Genomic DNA, 22194 nt, shown 5'->3' with positions numbered 1-22194 from the left:
GGGCCTGAGAAAAATGAGTTTGCCAGACACAGTTCTATTTTGATTTAGATCACAAATAGCTCAGCTCAGTTTTTACATTGATAACAAGGAGATGGGCTCCATTTCCTGAGTTCTGCAATCTCAGAATAAGTCCATCTCTGTTGAGAGAGGGAGAGCAGGAGAGATCGATCTTTTTGTGTTAGTTGGAATGCACTGTTCCCAGATTTTTGTGGTGAAGCGGACACATGAGGAGTCTCAGGCTGACTGACCTGGCTCCTTTCCTGGAACCTCAGAGATCGGTGGAAAGGGGGGCCAAGCTCCATTCTTTTTTTGTTGATAGCCTACGGGTGCTGGGGACTCCAGGGGGAAGGTGGGGCACTTGAGGAGAGGAGGTCCAACCTCCCCACTCCATATCCTAACCCAAAATACTCTCCTGCTCCGTAATCCCTTTCTTCTAAAGGGGAATAAATATTGAATCTGCAACTGAAGAGCCCAGTTTAGGAGTAGGAGCCCCTCATGAGAACAAAGGGTGATCCGTGAAAGAAGCGTCAGTAGAAGCAACTGCTGAAGGCTCTGGGGAAGCTTCACTGAGGAGGAGACATCTGCACAGACAATGAAGGGAGAGGTAGGGGTTTTCCAGCCAGGCAGTCCCCGGAGGACACCAGCTGGGTGAGGACAAGGGTCCTGGGCAGAGGGCTCAAGCGGAGGATGTGGGGAGGTAGGGACAAAGTGTGGGGCCAAGTGTCCAGAGACTGTGGCACTGGGGTTATTCTGAGGCAGGAAGTGAATTCACATAAAATAGTGTCTGCTTATAATTTCAACCATAAAAGTCACTATTGAAAATGAATTTCAGAAGAAAAGAAACCAAAATGTTAGTAAGGCTTATCTCTGGTGGTCTCGGGCAACATTTTTGTCCTATGTTAGACTTTTCTGTACATCACTTCTGTCAGTGAGCATGGGCTAGTTTACTTTCTAGTTTTTTGTTTTTTTTTTTTTAAGATTTTATTTATTTGCGAGAGAGAGAATGAGAGACAGAGAGCATGAGAGGGAGGAGGGTCAGACGGAGAAGCAGACTCCCTGCTGAGCAGGGAGCCTGATGTGGGACTCGATCCCGGGACTCCAGGATCATGACCTGAGCCGAAGGCAGTCACCCAACCAACTGAGCCACCCAGGCGCCCTACTTTCTAGTTTTTAAACAGCTTTGTTGAGGTATAACTCACATACCATATAATTGATTCACAGAGTTATGCAGTCATAACCGTGATCACATTGAGAACATTTTCGTTAGGCCCCGAAGAAGCCCTATGCCCGTTAGTACTCATTCTCCATTTTCTCCATCCATCCCCACTCCTGCTTCCTGTCTCTATAAATTTGTCTCTTGTGGAAATTTCATGAAAATGGAGTCATACAATACGTGGTCTTTTGTGACTGGCTTTTCTCTCTTGAAATCATGTTTTCAAGGCTCATCCATGTTGGTCTTGGATGGTATTCCAGTCCTTTTTGTGGATGAGTAATATTCCATTGAATAGGTATAACACATTTCATTTATCTGTCATTAGTTTTAGTGGACATTTAGATTATTTCTACAATCTAGCTATTATGAATAATGTTTCTATGAGCTTTCATTTACAAGTCTTTTTGTGAACCTAGGTTTTCAATTGTCTTGGGTATATACACCTAAGAGTGGAATTGCTGGGTCATATGGTAACTACGTATTTATATATGTTATTTTCCAAAGCAGTTCTACGATTTTACATTTCTATCGGCAATGGATGAGTGTTCCAATTTCTCCTATCTTCTTTAATACTTATTGTTACTTTTTGTTGTTGGTTTTTGTTTTTTAATTTTAGTCATCCTGGTGAGTGTGGAGTAGTGTCTCATTGTGGTTTCAATTTGCATTTCCCTAATGACTAATAATGTTGAATAACTTTTGATGTACATATTGTCCATTTGCTTATGTTCTTTGAAGAAATATCTATTCAGATCTATTGTCCATTTTTAAATTGGGTCATTTGTCTTTCTATTGTCAAATTATAAGAGTTCTTTATAGATTCTGGAGATAACATCCTTATTAGATACGTGGTTTGCAAATATTTTCTCTTTTTTACTTTCTTGACAATGTCCTCTGAAGCACAAAAGCTTTTTAATTCTATGAAGTTTAATTTACCTGTTTTTCTTTAGTTGTTTGTTCTTTAGGTACTAAGAAACCTTGGCCTAATCTAGGATCACAAAGATTCACCCCTATGTTTTCTTCTAAGAGTTTTATAGTTTTAGCTCTTACATTTAGGTCTTTGATCTGTTTTGAGTTAATTTTTATATATGATGTACTGTTCTGACTTTATTCTTTGCATGTGGGTGTCCAGTTGTCCCAGCACCATTTGTTGAAAAAACTATTTTTCCCCCATTTAATTGTTTTGGCATCCTTGTTAAAAATCACTTGCCCTTAAGGGATGGATTTTTTTTTACTGGACTCTCAGGCCTATTCCATTGATATATATTTCTGTCGTTATGCCAACACTTTATGCCACACAGTTTTGATTACTGTAGCTTTGTAGCAAGTTTTGAAGTTGTAAAGTGTGAGTCCTTTACCTTTGTTCTTTTTAGGTATTATTTTGGCTCTTCTGGGTCCCTTGAATTATATGAATTTTAAGATCAATTTCATCAAAGAAGCCTACTGGGATTTTGATAGAGATTGCATTGAAACTGTAGATCAATTTGAGGGCTTTACTTTGAAAGAAGAAAGTGGTCTTGAAGTGAGACAGTATGGTATAGAAGAGAGAATAGATGAAGGTGTCAAAGCCAGGCAGACATCAGTTCATGTCTGATTTCTCGGTACTGACTTGCTTTGTGATCTTGGGCAAATCAAGTCTTCTTTGAGCCTCAGATTCCTAATCGAAAAACACACCTAAGGATGCTCACTTCAAAGGTGTTTTGAGGATTAAATGAGCTTATGTGTGCAGGGTGTAAGGACAGTGCTTGGCACATAACTGATGTGTCCATCTATTTCCTGAGGCTACTGGAACTCACCCAGTTAACAGGAGGGAAAGTACCAGGTTAGAAAAACGTGAAGGCTGGAAAGGACTTCAGTGATTAAATTAACACATTGAAATGTCATCATCTGTGACCTCAGTCTTTCCTTTGCCTCTAGAACATTTTTCTCCTTATTATACCTTTGTCAAAATTGCACCCACCCTCATAGCCCAGTTGGAAATAATCTCTTTTCCGAACACACCCAACACTTTTTTCTTCTCTGATAGCATCTAATTCTGTTTGCAAGCTTTCTACAGATTTGGGTATGAATCTTGACTCCACTTGTAAATCGTAAGCCAATAACAGCAGGAATTAGCCATGCCTTCCTCGAAATATCAGTGTGGCAGGGCTGGATAAAGCATGGCTGCATTCATGTTTAGGCACCGCAGATCTGTGTGTGTGTGTGTTGAGGGGGTCCTTTCCCTGCACTCTTCCCCCCACCCTCCCCAAGCACACGCTGCCCACCTCACGCTCAGCAAGACTCTGCTAACTGTGAAATGTCGGAGGACAGAGGTGAGTTGACTCTTGAAGGCTACTGAAGGCTACAGAGGTCTCTTCTGCCTTGTCTTCTGCTCACTCCATTACATACGCCTGGCATAGCTGGCAGGCAGCCAGAACCTTCTCCAGCATGGAAGAGTTACTTTTAATTTTGCCAGTTGGACAGATGGAATATAGTATCATGTCTTGATTTGTACTTCTTTCATTATTGCTGGCATTGATTTTTTTTCATCTATTTATTAGCCATTTGTACTTCTTTTTTGATTATGCTTTCCAGCTGAAGTATTTCACCATTCTGATTTGAACTGATATGGAGTAGACTGGTGACTAGCAGGAGATACAGTTCAACAGCTTGTCAGGGATTGATAAGTCAGAAATTTGGACTGGCTCAATGTGGGGATGCGGGGGGGAGGGGAGGGTGTGAGGTGCCTGAGAGACCTAGAGCTTCACCCCTGACTTCTTTTGGTGCCACTCTAAGTCATGATGGCCTTTATACCACCCAGTCCCTGTTAAATGCAGATTTTTGACATTGTAGCCTTCTGCATAGAACTATGGCTGAGATCCCTTTCTCTTAATTCTTTCATTTAAGCCTTCTTGCTGACTTCAGATGTTGGCGCCTCTGTTAAAATGTCTCTTATGTATGCACAGGCTTCTGATCACTTCCCTTGGAAAAACAGAATTGAACATTACAGGCCCCTGTTGGGGTGAGAAACTGCTTTTTTGTATCTGTTGCCAGTTGCCAGTTAATTACCTAAATGTTTGATAAAGGCTAGAAGCTGGGCTGGGGCTGGAGACAGAAAGGAAGAGGGCACTCCATGTGCTCACTCACCACTGAGAGAGTTCCCGAGGCCTGGAATGTGCTATTGGAGCAGGATGCTCAGAAAAAAGTTGCACTAGGCTCTGGTGTTAAGTCCAGGGTGAGCTGAGAAGTAAGCACCTTGTCCTTGCTCAGAACCCCAGAGGAAGGCTTTGTGGATGGCTTCACAGAGCTGGAGATGTTTGGACAGAAAGTGGGTAGACAAAGGATGACCATGCTCTAGGAGGAAGGGACAGCCGGGGCAAAGGCCTGGTGCCACTAAAGAACTTGACATGTGGGAAGTGGCAGGTGACTGAGACGACTAGGGCTCTAGGGTTCTGGGCTTGGCAGGTGGGGGTGAATGATGAGGATGAAAAGTGGGTCCTGGGTGGCCGGGGGAGGCCTGTGGGCTATCTTCTACAGGTGATGGGGATCTAAAGGTGGGCCAGCATCAGTTAGAGTGCTCAGGAGAGGGAATCTGCTGCCTCTGTCTGTTGATGGGTTGAGGCATTAAGTGACAGGGGGTGGAGGGCTAACTCTGGCTTCTGGTTTGGGAGCCTGGCTGGATGGTGTCAGGAACTGAGATAGGGGGTGTAAGTAACGAGTTCAGAATGGAACATGTTGAAATGTTGAAACGGAAGAGTCTGTGGTACATGTGAGAAGGTGGGAGTTTGGGGAATACCATATGTGGAAAAAGGAGAACCGATGAGAGAGACAGAAGTTAGAGGAAATTCACTCCAGGTCAGTTTCCTGGAAGCCTGAAGAGGAGGAGGTATTCCCTAGGAAGAAAGCTCCAGTGATACTGTCAAATGCTACTAAGAGGCTGGGCAAGATCAGTGTTAAGATGGATTTGGCAATGTAGTGTTCAGCTAAGGGCATGGGCTTTCAGTTGAGATGAACCTAGGTTTAAATCCTGGTTCCAGCACTTAGTATCTCTAGGGTCTTACAGATGACAGTTAACCTGAGCCTCAGCTTCTGCATCTCTAAAATGGGGAGAGGAGTAGTAGCCACTTTATATATAGAGTTGTTGTAAGTATCAGGTGAATTATTGCAGGTAAGGTACTTGGCACACATCCTGGCACATTGGGAACAGGCAATAAATATTACTATTATAGTTACAGTGGATAAAAATGGTAACAGTATCTTTACAAATTGTGGTAAGAATTACGTGAGAATCTGCATGAATGTCATGTCTCTTGTTCAGTCTCAGGTGCACGGGTGTGATGTGATTTATAATAAGAAATGTACATTTAGTCTTCATCCCCTTTCCTGGCACAGATCTCCTAAAATCCTTGGAATTTCCTAGGTAATGAGAACCATAAAGTTGTCTTTTGTTATGTTGATGAATGACGTTTAGAAAGCGCCTTTGGATGGGGCCTGGTTGCTATGGAAACCAACCTAGTGATTAGAGGGTTGGAACTTTCAGTCCTATCCCCCAACCTCTGAGTAGGAGAGAGAGGCTGGAGATTGGGTTCAATAGCCATAGGCCAATGATTTAATCAATCAGGCCTATGTAATAAAGCCTCCAACAAAACCCAAAAGGACAAGGTTTGGAGAGCTTCTGGGCTGGTGAACACATGGAGATTCAGGAAGAGCTACACGCCTGGAGAGGGCATGGAAGCTTCACACCCTTTCCCCATACATTGCTTATGCATCTCTTCCATCTGGCTGTTCCTGAGTTCTATCCTTTTATAGTAAACCAATAATCTAGTAAGTGTTTCTCTGAGTTCTGTGTGCAGCTCTGGCAAATTAATCAAACCCATGGAAGGAGTTGTTGGAACCTTCGATGTATAGCCAGTTGTTCAAAAGTACAGATGACAACCTGGATTGGTGATTGGTATATGAAGTTGGGTGTGGGGGCAATCTTGTGGGACTGAACCCTTAACCTGTGGGATCTGATGTTATCTCCAGATAGATAGTGTCAGGATTGAGTTGAATTGTAGGACACCCAGCTGGTGTTGGAGCATTGCTTGGATGTGTGGGAACCCCCCTCAGACACATATACACACACACACAGTATAATTGGGAGGAGAATGCTTAGTGGAGGTGAGAGCTTTTGCCAGGGAGAAGGCATGAGCTGGATCAGGCCAGGAGTAGTGTGGTGTGTGGGTGAGAGGCACCCGGAGTCTGGACCAAGGCTGAGTATTAGATTCAAGTTTAATGCAGGTGGGTTTCATCTGAGAGGTCTGAGAATACTTTGAGACTGAAGTGATAGTATTACGTGGGAGGTGGTTTTTTTGTTTTTTTGTTTTTTGGTTTTTTTTAAGTGAGGGTCTGAAACATAAATCTAGACAAGGCTAGGTTAAGAGGGTCCAAAGAATGAGCCTTCTAGGCAGACTTGGGCAGTATGGGCTCAAATGGTGGGTGCTTGCTTTATGGGGAACTGTGGCTCAATCCTCTTGTGGGAACTCAAGAGCTGGCTCCACCCTGCTGTGCACAGGTATGAGAGCTAGAGACTGTCTACAGACACTGCTAGTTCAGAGGCAGGGCTCTGCATGTTTCCAGGCATGACTCTCACTGGCCCAAGACCAAGGCCTGAGCGCTAAGCCTGCAGCTGACAGGGGACATTCTGGGCAACTGGGGATCATTGTTTGCAGACTGATGCTGTGAAAATGCCCAGACTGGGACTTCAGGTCAGGATGGTGTTCATGCTTTGAAAGCCCCTTGATTTCAAATACATTGCAATGTTAGATTAAATATTTCAAAAAGAACTTTAACATAGCCCCTTCAACAGGAAACAACACAATTGAAGATGGCAATTGAGGTTATAGACTTTCTGGGCTCTTGGATGTGGGAATGGGCAGAGGGGGCTTGAAATATGGCTGCCATCAGATGACAGGGACTAAAATTTCTGGGCTCATAACTGGGGACTGGATCCTCACTCACTGGGAGAAACTGAAGGGCTTACTGCCAGCTCTTTACAAGGGGCTGGAAGAGTCTTCAGTTACTGCTTGGCGATGCAGCATATTCTAGAGCTGAATGCCCAGGTGAGGGGAAGGACAGAGGAAGCTACACCACAGGACCTCAACTATCCACTGCTGACCCAGTGATTAGCTCTGTGATATCCCCCAAGATCACCTTGGAATAAGAACCCTGAGTCAACATAATCAGATCTGACTCTGGACTAGGAGTCTTAAGGGAGGAAACCCAACAACTCCCAGACAGGGAGGGGTGAGAGGAAAGAGAGGGAACTTGCTAACCAAAGTTCTAAACACATGAAGAAAACTAATACTGAGAAAGACAGCCAGCCAGCTCAACAATCTGTAGAATTCACTCCCATTGAAAGTGAATAATAGAGCAATCTGAAAATGACTTTAAAATGAGTACTTTTGAGATTATCAAAGGTGGTATGTGCAAGAAATTATGAAACAAAATCAGGCAGGTAGAAATCAAGAACAGGTGTATGTGAAAATGAATGAATTAGACTCTGGAAATGAAAACTCAAGTGATTGGAATAAAAATAGATTCAGGAGACAAGATCAACTCTGGATTCAATGTGTGCAAGAGAGCACCAGTGATTTGGGAGATAACACTGGAGAGTTCACTCCATATGTTGCAAAGAGATATAGAGATAGAAAATAGGAAAGAAAACTTAAGAGACATGGAGGACAGACTGAGAGTCTCCACTTGGGCTTCCAGAAATAGAGAATTGAAGGAGTGGGAGAAAGCAGTTTTCCAAAAAGATAAAATCTGAGAAGATTCTGAAACTGAAACAAAGACACAAGCCCTCAGATGAGAAGCACATACTAAACGCTGAACAGGAACACACCCTAGCTCAGTGCCTGACAAACCAATGGTAGCTGTGCAGTAGATATTGGTTCCTTTTTTTCTCCCTCCCTCCTTCCCTCCCTTCCTCTGTCCATTTGTACTTCCTTCTGTTCTTTCTTCCTTCCTCTTTCTGAAAACAATTGCTGAACATCTGGTATGAGCTTGACATTGTGCTGAGTTTTGGACAAACAGAGAAAACTATAATACATTCCCCCTGACAAACAGCTGAAAGTTTGGTAGAGAAGACAGATGTGTAGACAAGTATATGTGTAAACAAGTATAGTTACAAGGACCATGACAGAAACCTATATAGAACCTGGAAGGTACAAAAAGGAAGGAAATTTATGTGTGGGTGTGTGGAGGTGGAGGCTTGATAGAGTAGGTGATCCTTTCATAGTGTCATGGAGGGCGACAAGCAAAGGAGAGGGAACAGAGGGACAAAGGCACAGAGGTCCATGCTTTTGCACTTGGGGAACCTGTAGGCAGCTTCCTGTGGTTGGAGGGGATGTGTGTGTTTTTCCTTTTTTCACCCCATGTATTATGAACTCCCTGAAGGTAGACTCTTTGGGGGCAGTACTTTCCCAGAGCGTATCCAGTAGGGTCTGTGAACAGCTGACCTTTAAAAAGTGTCCGGCTGATTCACCTGATTAGATGCAAGAATCTCTTGGTGGATGTATTTTGTCACCAAATTTTGGGAGAGCAGAGGCTCAATGCTTGTGTTATTCATGTTTAGGTAGTCTTTAAACCCATTTCCCTTAGTGCACTTGCTCCAGCAGCCCCAGGGAGGTGCTGATCTGGAGAGGCTGATCTGCCCTTGCAGGTCCTTGGCTGATTCACTGGGGAAGAGTTTCTTAGCTACTCTGTTCTTTCATCTGTCACTGAGGAATGACAATGCCTGCCACCTCTATGTTTCACAGATATGTTGTCATCAGGAACATTGGCAACACTCTTTGATATATAGAGATGAAAGATGCTGGATTAATTCAAAGCTTTATTTGTTGTTTTTCACTATTATTACTAGTTAAATTGCTGAACACACTTTTGACAGTCTTGTCAGAAGCTCTTCCATATGTCCTCTCCCGGGAAGAGTAAACATTGCCTTCAGAGGCTTGACTACTATTTTTTTTCTTTCTTGGCAGTGAAAAATGACTTCAAATCACAGTATTTAGGATGATGATATTTTTGATGTACTTTCTCCTCTTTCAAGCTCTTACTCTACTCCCTCTTCCTGTGTAAAAATGAAAGGGCAGAGAAAAATTCAGATGTTAGCCTTGCCTTGGCCTCCAGAGCCATCTAGGGGTCAGTGTGAGGAGGCTGTCATTTGATGGGCCATGAAGAGGGGTGGCTATTCAGAAACAAAGACTTCCTGGATGTTTAGTTTCTTGGTGGCTGTTAGAAGGGCTATACAAGGTCCTGGTGTGCATGTCTGGCTGTTACTGTCTCCTGAGACACCGCTGAACACAAATTTGCTTTCTTTCCTAAATCGTAAGGTTCTCAAGGGCCTGGATTTTGTGCAACCACTTCGGTCCTCTGGGTAGAAAATAATTTTTTGAAGCTAATAAATTTTAAGGTTTTAGGGTCCTTCATCGCAGATCTCATCCAAGACCCTAAAAGAAGCCCAAGCAAAAAAAAGGATTTTACATGTTTTTGTAAAATTCACAAAAGTAAGATATTTTAACAGCAATCAGTTAAGACCACAGCCTCTTTCCCTTTAGTTTCTTCTCCATCACATTTCTCTTTGTGTCCAGGTGGTGTGGAGTGACCACAAACATTTTTGGGATTCTGCTAAAGGAAAGTTGGCTGGAAATATGCCAGTTTGACTGTAGTTTGCAAAGATCACTGGGAACATATCAGTAAAACAAGTAAGAGTTTACAGATTCCCGATTTGGACCCACGTGAAGAATACTTTCCTTTGTCACCTTCATTTATTAAAGAACTAGGAGAAAATTCAGACGAAAATTCAGAGACCGTGAAATGAAAGCAGTAAGATACATGATGGAATCAATATAAATTCTTCACTTCCTGATGTCAGAATAGTCATAAAAAATTTCAGATTCTATTAACAGGAGAAAATCTATAAGAAAAAGATACATTTTGGAATTCACTGACATTTGGGTCCAGATATTTCTTTTTTTTTTTTTTTTAAAGATTTTATTTATTTATTTGACAGAGAGAGAGATAGCGAGAGCAGGAACACAAGCAGGGGGAGTGGGAGAGGGAGAAGCAGGCTTCCTGCCGAGCAGGGAGCCTGATGTGGAACTTGATCCCAGGACCCTGGGATCATGACCTGAGCCGAAGGCAGATGCTTAACAACTGAGCCACCCAGGTGCCCAGGTCCAGATATTTCTTATCTGTAGCTATCCTGGGCATTGTGGAATGTTTAGGAGCATCCTTGGCCTCTACTCACTGGGTATCAGTACATACCACCTCCCCAGTTGGGACAACTGAAAAGTCTACAGATGAAACCACATATGCCCTGGGGGCAAAATAGCCCTTTCTGAGGACCGCTGACAGAACACTGAAGGGGGTGGAGGAGAAAGAAGCTGCCCTAAGTACTTCTGGAAATTTGGGTTTTGGCTTGATACGGTAAGGCTAAAGACGAAAAGAACTGCACACACATACTTTTCCTGCTGAGATATGGGTTAGCGATTCTTTTTTTTTTTTTTATTTTAAAGATTTTATTTATTTATTTGACAGAGACAGAGATAGCGAGAGCAGGAACACAAGCAGGGGGAGTGGGAGAGAGAGAAACAGGCTTCCTGCCAGGCAGGGAGCCTGATGTGGGACTCGATCCCAGGACCCTGGGATCATGACCTGAGCCGAAGGCAGATGCTTAACGACTGAGCCACCCAGGCGCCCCGGGTTAGTGATTCTGAAACTGCTTTCTGTGTATACTAGGGTTGAACAAATAAGAAAATGTAGATAATAAGAGCCAGGTTTCTCACTGTGAGAAAACCAAGTTACAAATAAGGAAAGAGGAAAGTGTAGAATGAGTCTTGTGTTGCTGGAATGGACTCAGAGAATTAGTAGGAACTCTTAGTGTCTATAACACACACACACACACATATATACAAAAATAAATACAGGTGTATGCATGCGTGGGCCAATGTACATACAAAAACATTCTTCTGTCCACGAAGAGGGCCTGGAAGCAGTGAAACCTCAGGAGCAATAAGCACACCTAGTACCCACATCTTGGTTTCTAAATTCTACTCTCCATTAAAAGGATAAGTGGCTGATTCCAGGGCTGGTATAGAGAAAAGGCCAGATGAGCCTGGAGCACCTTGTGGCGCCAGAAAGTAAGGAAGTTCTTAAAAAGGCGGGGGGGGGGGGGGGGGGCGGCATATTGAAGGACACAGGAATCAATCTGAAATAACTCTTAATGGTTAAAACTAGAAGAATTTGAGCAACAAAGTCAATTAGGATAGTATTGGATTATAACTCAAAGAATAAAATAAGTAGCCACGAGTCTATACTCATGAAAAGTGCTAAATGAGTAAATGTGGTGGAAGGGACATGTGAAAGAATTCCATTTAATAAATGTTGGAGGTATGAGAGAAATGGGAAATCACCGTTAAAACCATAGTATTACCTTAATAATAGTCATTAAGCAAGCTCCACTAACGGATGATAAGATTAGAAGATGAAAGTCTAAGGCAAACCAGGATTTTTGCATAATCTTAAAATATCTCCTTCCAAATATTTGTTAAATACAAATAGGGAATTAGTAACTTTCCAGTGGAGAAACGTGGAGATGCCACCTTTACCAAGTGATCAAGGTTAACACCAGCAGTGAGAAAAGAGCAACGTCCTGTCCCCCTGACGTGATGCACTGGGGTACATCCCATCTGTGGAATTCTTTCTAGTAATGCATCAGCTCAATTTAATCTTGAGGAAACTCCAGAACATTCAAATTGAGGGACCTTCTGCAAGGCGCCTGACCAGTGTTCTTCAAGAGGGCCAAGATCATGAAAGACAAGGAAAGGCTGAGGAACTGTCACAGACTGGAGGAGACTAAGGGGACACAACAACTAAATGCAGTGTGGATTGAATCCTGGAACAGAGAAAGGACTTAAGTGGGGAAACTAAAGTTTATAGTTTTGTTCAAAGGATTGTACCAATGTTAATTTCTCACATTTGTTGATGGTGCTATAGCTACATAAAATGTTAACACTGGGGGAAGCTGGGTGAACTCTTTGTACTACTTTTTACATCTCTTCTGTGAGTCTAAAATTATCTCAAAATAAAAAAAATTCAATTAACCACACCAGAGGAAAGACTGAATTATCTTTCTAATTTTTAGATAGGAAATATTATAAAATAATTGCTACATGAAATGGAATGACAGAGTATGCTGTTCAAAATGTAGGAAAAAAACCATTATTATAGAGGTGTATAGAGCAGTTAAGTAAGCACAACATTGTTATATTTGTCAACTTCTTATATTTGTAATTTGTGGTGATTTATTTATTTTTATATAAATGTTCATTTTTGTACTTAAATTTGTATTCTTAATCTTGTGATCAGAGTCAGGCCCAGAGGGGAGGTCTATTATACAAGTTGGCTTCCGGTCCCATTCTTTCCATCTCTCCTGGCCTTTTGGCTGTGCAGGTGATTGCTTTCTCCACAGGTTTGCCCCCATTCTCCTCTATGTAATGGTGAGTTTAGCAACCTTCCTGCTTCCTCCACCCATAATTTTAACACCCTCAAGATGTGTCTGCAAAACAGACCCAATGGTTAAATAAAGTTCTCAGAATCCTGCTGACCTAAGACTGCTCCTAAATTTTCTGGCTGTCCACCCAGTTGCGATTTATATCTCTTTTCTGTGTTTCATTCTCATTGGAGCTTCATTATTTGGGGTCTCCAATGATGAGAAAATATATATGCTTTTTCTTTTTTTTTAGGTTATTATTTTCTGTCCTAAAAAAAATAAATATTCTCTCTTTGAAATGAAAGAAAAAGAATTCTTTCCAAGACATTTTAACCCTAACCATGACCATTATAAGTATTTTGATATATCTCCTTCCTGTCTTTTTCTTACACATAGGGTTGTGAGTATGTATATTTTGAAACACAATGGTACTAATGCTGTATGTACCATTTGTTTCCTGCTGACAGCACAATGTAAATATTTTCTCACAATGTTTTATCTAGTCTTTACATACATCGTATTAGTCAGGGCACCTGGGTGGCTCAGTCGTTAAACGTCTGCCTTCGGCTCAGGTCATGATCCCAGGGTCCTGGGATCGAGCCCTGCGTCGCGCTCCCTGCTCAGCGGGAAGCCTGCTTCTCCCTCTACCACTCCCCCTGCTTGTGTTCCCTCTCTTGCTGTGTCTCTCTCTGTCAAATAAATAAATTAAAAAAAAAAAATCTTTACATACATCGTATTTGTGACAGTACACTCTTCTGTCGAATGACTATTTTAATTTGCTTAACCATTTCTGGATCACCGGATGCAGTGATGTACTTTGTTAATGAAGTATGTGCATGCATATTTGCATGCCTATGTGTGCCTGTATGTGTGATTTTTATAAGATGAACTAGGGTATGACTACTAGAAAACCTCAGATAGGTATAAGCAATTTAGGGAAGGGCAGGGTCTCTACTGGGTCCCTGGAGTCATACCTTGGAGGCTGTGAAAAGTAGGGCAGACAATGTCACCAGAAACACAGGTTTTGGTTCTAGGAAGGGTCTGGAGTTCAACTTTTTGGTTGAGCTAAATGGTTTTTCTACTTCCAGGATGAGTGTCTAAGAGGATGTTTATTAAGCACCAGGAGAAATGAAAATTAATGCAAATGTCTATTAGCCACTAAAGCCCAAAGAAGGGCAGAATGAGACATTGCAGCAGAGAGGAAATGCAATCCATAATAATGGAGCAAACAGCATGTGTGGAGACTTCCAATGAAGACAGAGACTTGCAATGTAATTAAATCAAGTCCTTGGACAGCTGAGAAGCAGGGCCGTTAATGTGCTGAAGCCCACTCTGCAGCAGAGGAGGCTGAAGATGCATTAGAGATTCGAGCCTTAGCTTCTAGTGTCTGTGGAAGCCCCACCAATCCTGTGGCGTAGTATCTCAAAGAGAATGATTGTGCTGATTAGTAACATGAGTGATACGGAGGGCTCAGATGCTGTAGATTTGCCTAAGGTAATTTGCCTAAGGAATGCAGATGGTCATTTATGTATTTGCAAAAACCAACAAGATTTTACCAAGGGAGGGGTGTTATTCAGTTCATACAACTTTGGACAGTCTGCCTCCTAAACAGTCCTTATGCTTTGAAGGATATTGGTGACATTCAAAAGTCCAGAAGTGCTTGGCAAGGAAAGAATGATGGGAACTTAAGACACATCAGCCCAGGAACTCTGTGAAAGCCAGCTAAGTGTTTGGAAGCAAGCTGACATTAGAGATAGTCAGCAAACTACCAGAGGAACCCTAAGGATTACAGGGGCTGCCACTCAGCTCAGAGAAAGGGCTTTGTATCAGAAGCCCCAGCTCTTGCCGTGTATGCCATCTTGATGCCCATGATTTCCCACAGATGTTTCTAAACAAAGCAAAAATGCTCTTCTACACACGTCCATAGACCCTGCCAAACAGAGAGTCGGGATTCTCTCAGGGGCCTGCTCAACTGCTCAATGGAGAAAGGAAAATGAAAGAGGGGAAATTGTTCTTTTGGTGCAGAATGGCGTGGGCTGAGGTGATTCCCTGCACCATGTTGGCATCTGACAGGATGAGAGTTATTTCTGAGCCAGATGTAGAGAGGATGTCATTGCCCTTTTTAAAGTGACTGTTTTTTCACCCAGTGGAGGCAAAATCATTATGTGGATTTATTTCCAATAAGGCAATGGTTTTCAGAAGGGAAAGGTAATAAATTCTAGTGACAAAAATCTGAAAACAGCTTTGGATTCTGTTTCCTGCCACTCCAAGAATGATGTCCCATACTTTGGTACTAAGCTTGCTAAAAAACAAAAATTCACCTGAGTAAATGTGAAGAATCATGATCCCATCTGGTAGATAGAAAGGAGCTCTGAGGAGCTGTACAAAATAGATGACTTTTATCAGCAGGAGGAGGCAGGACAAGGAAGTTTTTCTAGCAAAGAGTGGATTGTTTCAGGCAAGGTCCCCTACCTTTAGGGGACGGCAAGGGTCCATCCAGTGGATTATGTCACTAACGTTGACCAGGAAATCCAGACTGACCGGTTAAGATTCCATTCCTGGGAGAGGCTGAAACCACAGTTAGGTTAGGTATTAAGTCTCAGTTAGGTGACATGGGCTTAGCACAAGTGATTCCATTTTGGGCCTGCTATCTCTTTTTTAACAGGTTCTTTGTGATCTGGGCATTTTCCAGCTTCATTTTCCATCACGTTTCTGCCAAGATTATGCTACAGTTAACCTTGTGGTTTCTAGAACATATTAGGCTCTGTCAGTCCTCTAGGTCCTGAAATGTTGATGAAATGAATGCTTTTCTCTGTCATATGCACTTTGCCTTGGATGGATGCCTTCCACGCATCCTTCGAGATCCAACTTGACATTTTTCCCCTCAGGGAATCCCTGTATCAGACCAGACTCCAAAAGGAAACAGACAGTGTATTCACATTAGGGTGATTCCAGGAGGGTTTAATAAAGTTACCAATAGGAGGTACTATTCACAGAAGAATGGACAGGGTATAGACCTGTCAGCATCCCTAGGTCCAAAGGGGTGAGAAAAGAGAGGAATTACCAGAATCCAAACTCAGAAGGGCAGAATTGTGCATGAAAGGCCATCTTGAGAAAAATCAGGCCCACTTGATCAAATGAATACTCTGGGTGCCCACTCTTTTCTTCCTCTGATCTCCTGTTGGAGCTCCCCATTAGCTATACCCAACCAGAAGCCAGAGAGGCATGGGAGTCTTGTTGAGAGCCAAACGGATCAGCCTGGGGGCAGAGAATAAGGCAGGTTGAGAAGGAAAGAAAGTGGATCTGGGGGAGAAATAGAAAATATTCAGCTCAGTCCCCTTTTGTCCTGCAGATTTATTGTTCTTTGTGTGAGAAGTTCATACTCTCCAAATAGCAAAGGCAAAAATTCCAGCAATTCAGTTTTACTTATATGGGAAACCTAACCTACTAACCACACTACTGATGTTCTTTATATAAAATATTTAGGGGAGTAGGGGAGAAACAAAATAATTAAGTAACATAAAACATAACTGTATAGTCCTTTATTCTGTAGCTTATCTTGAGGCCCATGTTGATAATCACAGCTGTTTTCTCTTACCACCGATTCCGTGTTCTCCTTTCCTTTGTCAGACGCATAGGTTGTATGGGATTCTTTCTCCTTATTGCTAAGGATTCTGAAATCTGTATTCCCATAAGGTCAGAAGTCTTAACTGTCTTGATTTTATTGTGTCCTGTTGATCAAGGCCACTGGGCTGGGGAGTAGAGAAAGGAACTCTGGTAAATACTTAGGATTTCAAACCTAATGCTTATTTTTATTGAGTATCAGCAGTCCATTTTCCACCCAGCAGGTGGGCTCATGCACATGCATACCAGCCATTGGAATAACTCCTTTAAATTCCTTTTTGTTAAGTAGTATGAGAAGCCCAGATTGGTTAGGGGGAATCTCAGCTTTCATTTCTTTGGAACCATGACTTACAAACCCATTGACCCCAAAGCTATGGGAATGGGGAGCAAAAATTCTCTAAGTGAGTTATGGGAAATAATAAGAGAACTACTCACATTTCTACTACTAGTTTCTTGAAACCAGTATCCCAACTGGGAAAGATGAAACCCTGTAGAGGTTGCTGGTTTAGGGTGTGTTTTGCATCCTGTAGGAAAGTAGCCTAACCTCATGAGGTGTTTCTCCAGCGGGTACTTAACTAAACCCTTAAGCTATCCCACTGTTTTATCAAGCTAGCTGCATCTGAGTATAGGTACAGTTCTTTCCTGAGTGTGAGCCCATGGTCTGACTATTATTAAATGTGTCCCCTGGTTGGAAGGAACATTGTATGAGGTACCACAGTCTTGGATAAGATATTCTGTAAGTCCATCAGTAGTGGCTTTAGCAGACACAGTTTGGGTAGGAATGGCAAACATACCTGAAATGTGTGTCTAATTCTGCGAATACAAAGCATTGATCATTCCATGATTAGAAGGATCTAATGTAGTCAGCTTGCCACCTGGTATCTGGCTGGTCTCCACAGGGACTGGTGCCACTCAGCACTGGTCTCCATTGATGGCATGTTGGACACTTAATATTGGAAGTAATCAGATCAGCCTTGATGAAGGTAAGACCGTGCTGCTGAAAATGTGCATAGTCCTAATCCCTACAAAGAAAGCCACTTTGTACGTGAGTAGGCATTGTACACATTGAGCAGGTATCAGATGACTGGGGAAAGGGACTGCTTGACATCCACTGGACTGATCATCTTGACTACCTTACTGTTGAGAGCTGCCTCCACTGTGGATGCCTCTAGTGGGCATTTAAATGGACAGGTGTCTTCACATTCTTTACCCATTCTGAGAAATTTGTCCCCTTCTCTTTCAGTCTTTCTGCTTCCCATGAGACAGGGTAGAACTTCAGGCCATTTTTCCTTCTACATATTACTTATTCTTTTTTTTTTTTTTAACATGTTCCTTGTTTTTAACCTTGGCATATGGATAGATTTCAGTACATGAACTTGGATGGGAAATAATTAAATCCCCATTTTCACAAACATCTAACTGAAATGTAGAATTTCATTTATGAATGGTAGTTAACAACCTACATTAGCGCTAGTAGTATCTGTGATTCTGTCATGAATAGAAATCACAGAGTTTTTAATAATATAGCATATTTGTTTGTGGATACCTTGAAATATCTGTGCATCACTACTTTGAAAATAGAGTGGTTTTTAGACATGTTTCTGGAAGAAGGTACACTTTGGTAATCCGGATACCTGTGATGCTTTTCAGTATTCCCTGTCTACAACTGTTTGTTGATAAATTTGTGAAAATAGTTTAGTGGCTTTCAGAGTTTTCTAAGGGTTTGAAAAACTGGATGGATGGTTCAATGAGAATTCTTAATTCTGTATAGGGTATTTCCAAATTTGGATTTGTCAAATAAAAGAGGAGAGAAAAGCCATATACACTAGACACAAATGGACTGCTTTGTGGGCTGGAGCAGAAGGAAAACGCTGATAGCAACACTCGTTAAATGGTGACATCTGATCTAGAGTAGTTGATGTAAAAAAATTCATTCTGAAGTCTGTCACTAAGAATTGGCAATTTTGCCATTCTTCCTCAGTGTATGACTGCATGTAAACAGACATTTTTCTTACTATGTTTTTTTTAAAGTAGGCTCCATGCCCAGCGTGGGGCTTGAACTCGCCACCCTGAGATCAACATTTTTCACTGTAGCCGGATCCTTGCTTTTGCTCCCTGTGTGCATGCTGATGCATTTTAAAAAATTCTTATTTTGTGAGTCCCTCTTGGAAACTACAAAACCCTTTAGTATTTTGGAAATGGTAAAAAGTTTTTTTTTTTTCCCTCAAACAAAACTTTGCCTAGAAATAAAAGCTTCAGACTCTGCACAGATGGTGCTTCTACAATGCTTGATGATGCATCTGCTTTTGGTATATAGTGAAACTGGAAGCTCCTTACATTTGTGTCACTTAATTTCTTTTTCATACAGACATGTATTTACATTATGTTTAGATTCCTTCAACAGTTCTGAAAGTTTGGTAAATGCCATAAAGTCATCAACTTTATCAGAAGCAGGTCTCCGAATCATAGTATTTAAAGACTTTGTCAAGAAATAGGAGTAGGATATGAGGAGCTTTTCTACCACAAAGAGGTCCTTTGGCAAAAGAACCTACTAACCCCTGCTAGCAAACTAAGGGCCGAGTTTTACCTTTTCTTAAAGAAAAAGAAAACCTACTCTTGAACCTTTCTGAAAGAATTTTATCCATGAGTTGGCTCACCTTGTAGATATTTTAAACCATGTGAGTAAGATAATAAATCTTTCAATTCACGTTCTTGAAGTTACCTTTATGGATGCTACTGAAAAATTTAAAAGCTTTCTTGCCTTAGCTACTGATATGGAAGAAAAAAGTAGAGGCCACCACCCTTACAAACTTTCAATTGCTAGAGGTGTTGCTTTTCCACGATGGAGTTGAGATACAAAATTCTGTCAATTTCTGAAAAGATAAATCAGAAAACACGTGGAAACTCTTCAAAAGTTTTTCAAAATTTATCTCTATCTTGATGGCACTAAAGTTGAATTATGGACTCACAGTCCCTCTCTGATACAAACTATATTGAAGATGTGGACTGAGTGAGCCAAAGAACATGTTGGTTTTAGGACAAAAGACGCACTGAAATTGGATTTTAAAACAGCCTTGAAAATATTTGATGTTCCTTAAGAGAACCCATCTTGATCTTATGAAGTGAGCTATAGAAACTTTAATTCTGCTTGTAACATTATATCTTTGTGAACAAGAATTTTTAACATTTGTAATCATTGAAACAAAATGTCAAAATTATTTGGATGTCCAACTTTATGTGTGTGTGTGTGTGTGTGTGTGTGTGTGTGTGGTCAGTCAATGATCACCCCAGAGTTTAATGTTATTTTACATGCTTAACAATGGGAGACCTTACATTACACGTCTTTATTTATTTATTTATTTATTTGTTTGTTTATTTATTTATTTGTGGGGAGAGGGGCAGAGAGAGAGAGAGAATCTTAAGCAGACTCTGCGCTGAGCACGGAGCTTGGCACAGGGCTCTGGGATCATGACTGAGCCAAAATCAAGAGTTGGACACTTAACCGACTGGGCTACCCAGGTACCCCATATTACACGTCTTTTAAAAAATAAGTTTAACCTTGGGATGCCTGGGTGGCATAGTTGGTTAAGCATCGGATTCTTGATTTCAGCTCAAGTTGTGATCTCAGGGTAGTGATATCAGGGTAGTGAGATCCAGCCCTGTGCCGAGCTCTGTGCTCAGGGTGGACTCTGCTTAAGATTCTCAATTCCTCTGCCGCCTCCTCCCCTCTCAAATAAATGAATCTTTAAAAAAAATAAAAAGTAACTTTAACCTCAACTTGCCTATATTATGCTATCTTGGTATTTAATGTAATATATATATTGCTATATTACAAATATATAACTATGCATATATACATACATTCACGACATATATAATGAAATATACACACACACACATATTTCAATATGATTGGCTTTCTGTATAGTCTTTTTTTTTTTTTAAAGATTTTATTTATTTATTTGAGAGAGAGAATGAGAGAGAGAGAGCACATGAGAGGGGAGAGGGTCAGAGGGAGAAGCAGACTCCCCGCTGAGCAGGGAGCACGATGTGGGACTCGATCCTGGGACCCCAGGATCATGACCTGAGCTGAAGGCGTCGCCCAACCAACTGAGCCACCCAGGCGCCCTCTGTGTAGTCTTATGTGTTTTATTTTATGCATTTAAAACTATTAATCTGGAAAGGTGTCTCTATACCTCACCAGATTGCCCAAGAGGACCAGGGGACATAAGAAAGCTAAGAAGCCCTGTTCTGAATGCAGCACCAACCAAAGTTGTCCCCACTGAGAGGAAGATGGTCAGGGAATAAATAGCTACTGAATTCCTCCTCCCTTGATCCTTTGCTGAAGTTCCTTACTCTCTGAGCCCTCCAGAAGCCAGGTCAAGGGAGACTTTTAGAACATTCATAGAGGTCACCCTACAAGGACAGGCAGCAGAGCAGAGTGGAGGGAAGGGTGAATCTGGAGCAGGCATTGCAAGATACCTGGAGGCTTTCTCTTCTTTTCCTCCCAGTGCTGTGTCACTGTGCCACACACCTTATGCTTCTGTCACAGTAATAGTATTTTAGTGACTTCAGTTCTGCTCAAAAAACATTTTTGAGTACCTACTAGAATCCAGGATTCATATATTATCTTGCTAAATACTTGAAAAGTGGATATTAGCGTCTCCATTTTACAGAGCAAACAAGCTTGGTCACACAGTTAGCAAATGGTAGAATTGACTCAGTGTAGGACCTTTCAACACTTTGCCTACAACATCTTTCTTTCTAATCAATTCATGCGGGTAGGGAGATAAAGGATTCTGAACTATAAGAGAGAGGTAAAACAGGTCTGGGAACATTTGTACACAAGTGTGTTAGGTGTTGCTAGAAGCAACAGGCTTGTGCAACTTTGTTTGGACTGTAGGCTATCGTAAAGAATAGAAGTTCAAGTTTAAACACTTATAGTACATACTCTAGGCCTATAAATAACTTAAGACCTATTTACAGGGAAATATACCAGAATAAGCTTAGCAGTTTTTCTTCTTTATGAAGGCTAAAGTTTTCTTGTATGTCTGGTTCCCCTTGTGTGTACCCACGAAAGTTACATTCACATGAAATATGTATTACTTAGGCTTTTTTTTTTTAACATTACCACTGCCCTAATTTAGCACCTCACATTTGTCCTTGTCTTTTGCAATAACCTCCTAGCCCATTGCTCTGCCTCTCATCTCTTCTTCTTCAATAGAATGTATGGATAGTATGTTGTAGGTGCTAAACTCCTATTCTAAATCCTTACAGTTCAATCAATCCTTATATATATATTAAATATTACAATTAAATATATAATCAAATACAATTTAATGGATATTAAATAAAATTTAAATATTAAAATAAACAAAATATTAAAATAATTAAAATATTAGATACTTAAATATATTTAATTTTAAACATATACTTTTAAATTTTTATTTGAATTCAATTTAATTAACATATACTGTATTATTAGTTTCAGGAGTAGAGTTTAGTGATTCATCAGTTGCCTATAACACCCGGTGGTCTTCACTTCAAGTGCCCTTCTTAGTGCCCATCACCCCATTACCCCATCCCGAGGAAGTTCTGTCCCATCCCTCCATGCTGCACCTCTAGTTTCTCTCTTGGCTGGTCAGACCCATTTTAATTGGAGAGCTGACCAAGTCCAGTGAGTTCAAATACCACAAAGACTTGATTCCTAAATCTTTATATCCATCTCTTTTTTAGTTTTAGACTCATTGCCTACTGCATGTCACCACATAGATAGATGGGCCAGGGCATCTCAAACTCAGCATGACCAAAAAGAACTCATCTTGTTCCCCTTAAAAGTTGTCTCTGA

The sequence above is a fragment of the Phoca vitulina genome, unplaced genomic scaffold (genome assembly GCF_004348235.1).
Source record: "Phoca vitulina isolate PV1807 unplaced genomic scaffold, GSC_HSeal_1.0 scaffold20, whole genome shotgun sequence".
NCBI classification, from domain to species: domain Eukaryota; kingdom Metazoa; phylum Chordata; class Mammalia; order Carnivora; family Phocidae; genus Phoca; species Phoca vitulina.
This window is presented reverse-complemented; position numbering follows the sequence as displayed.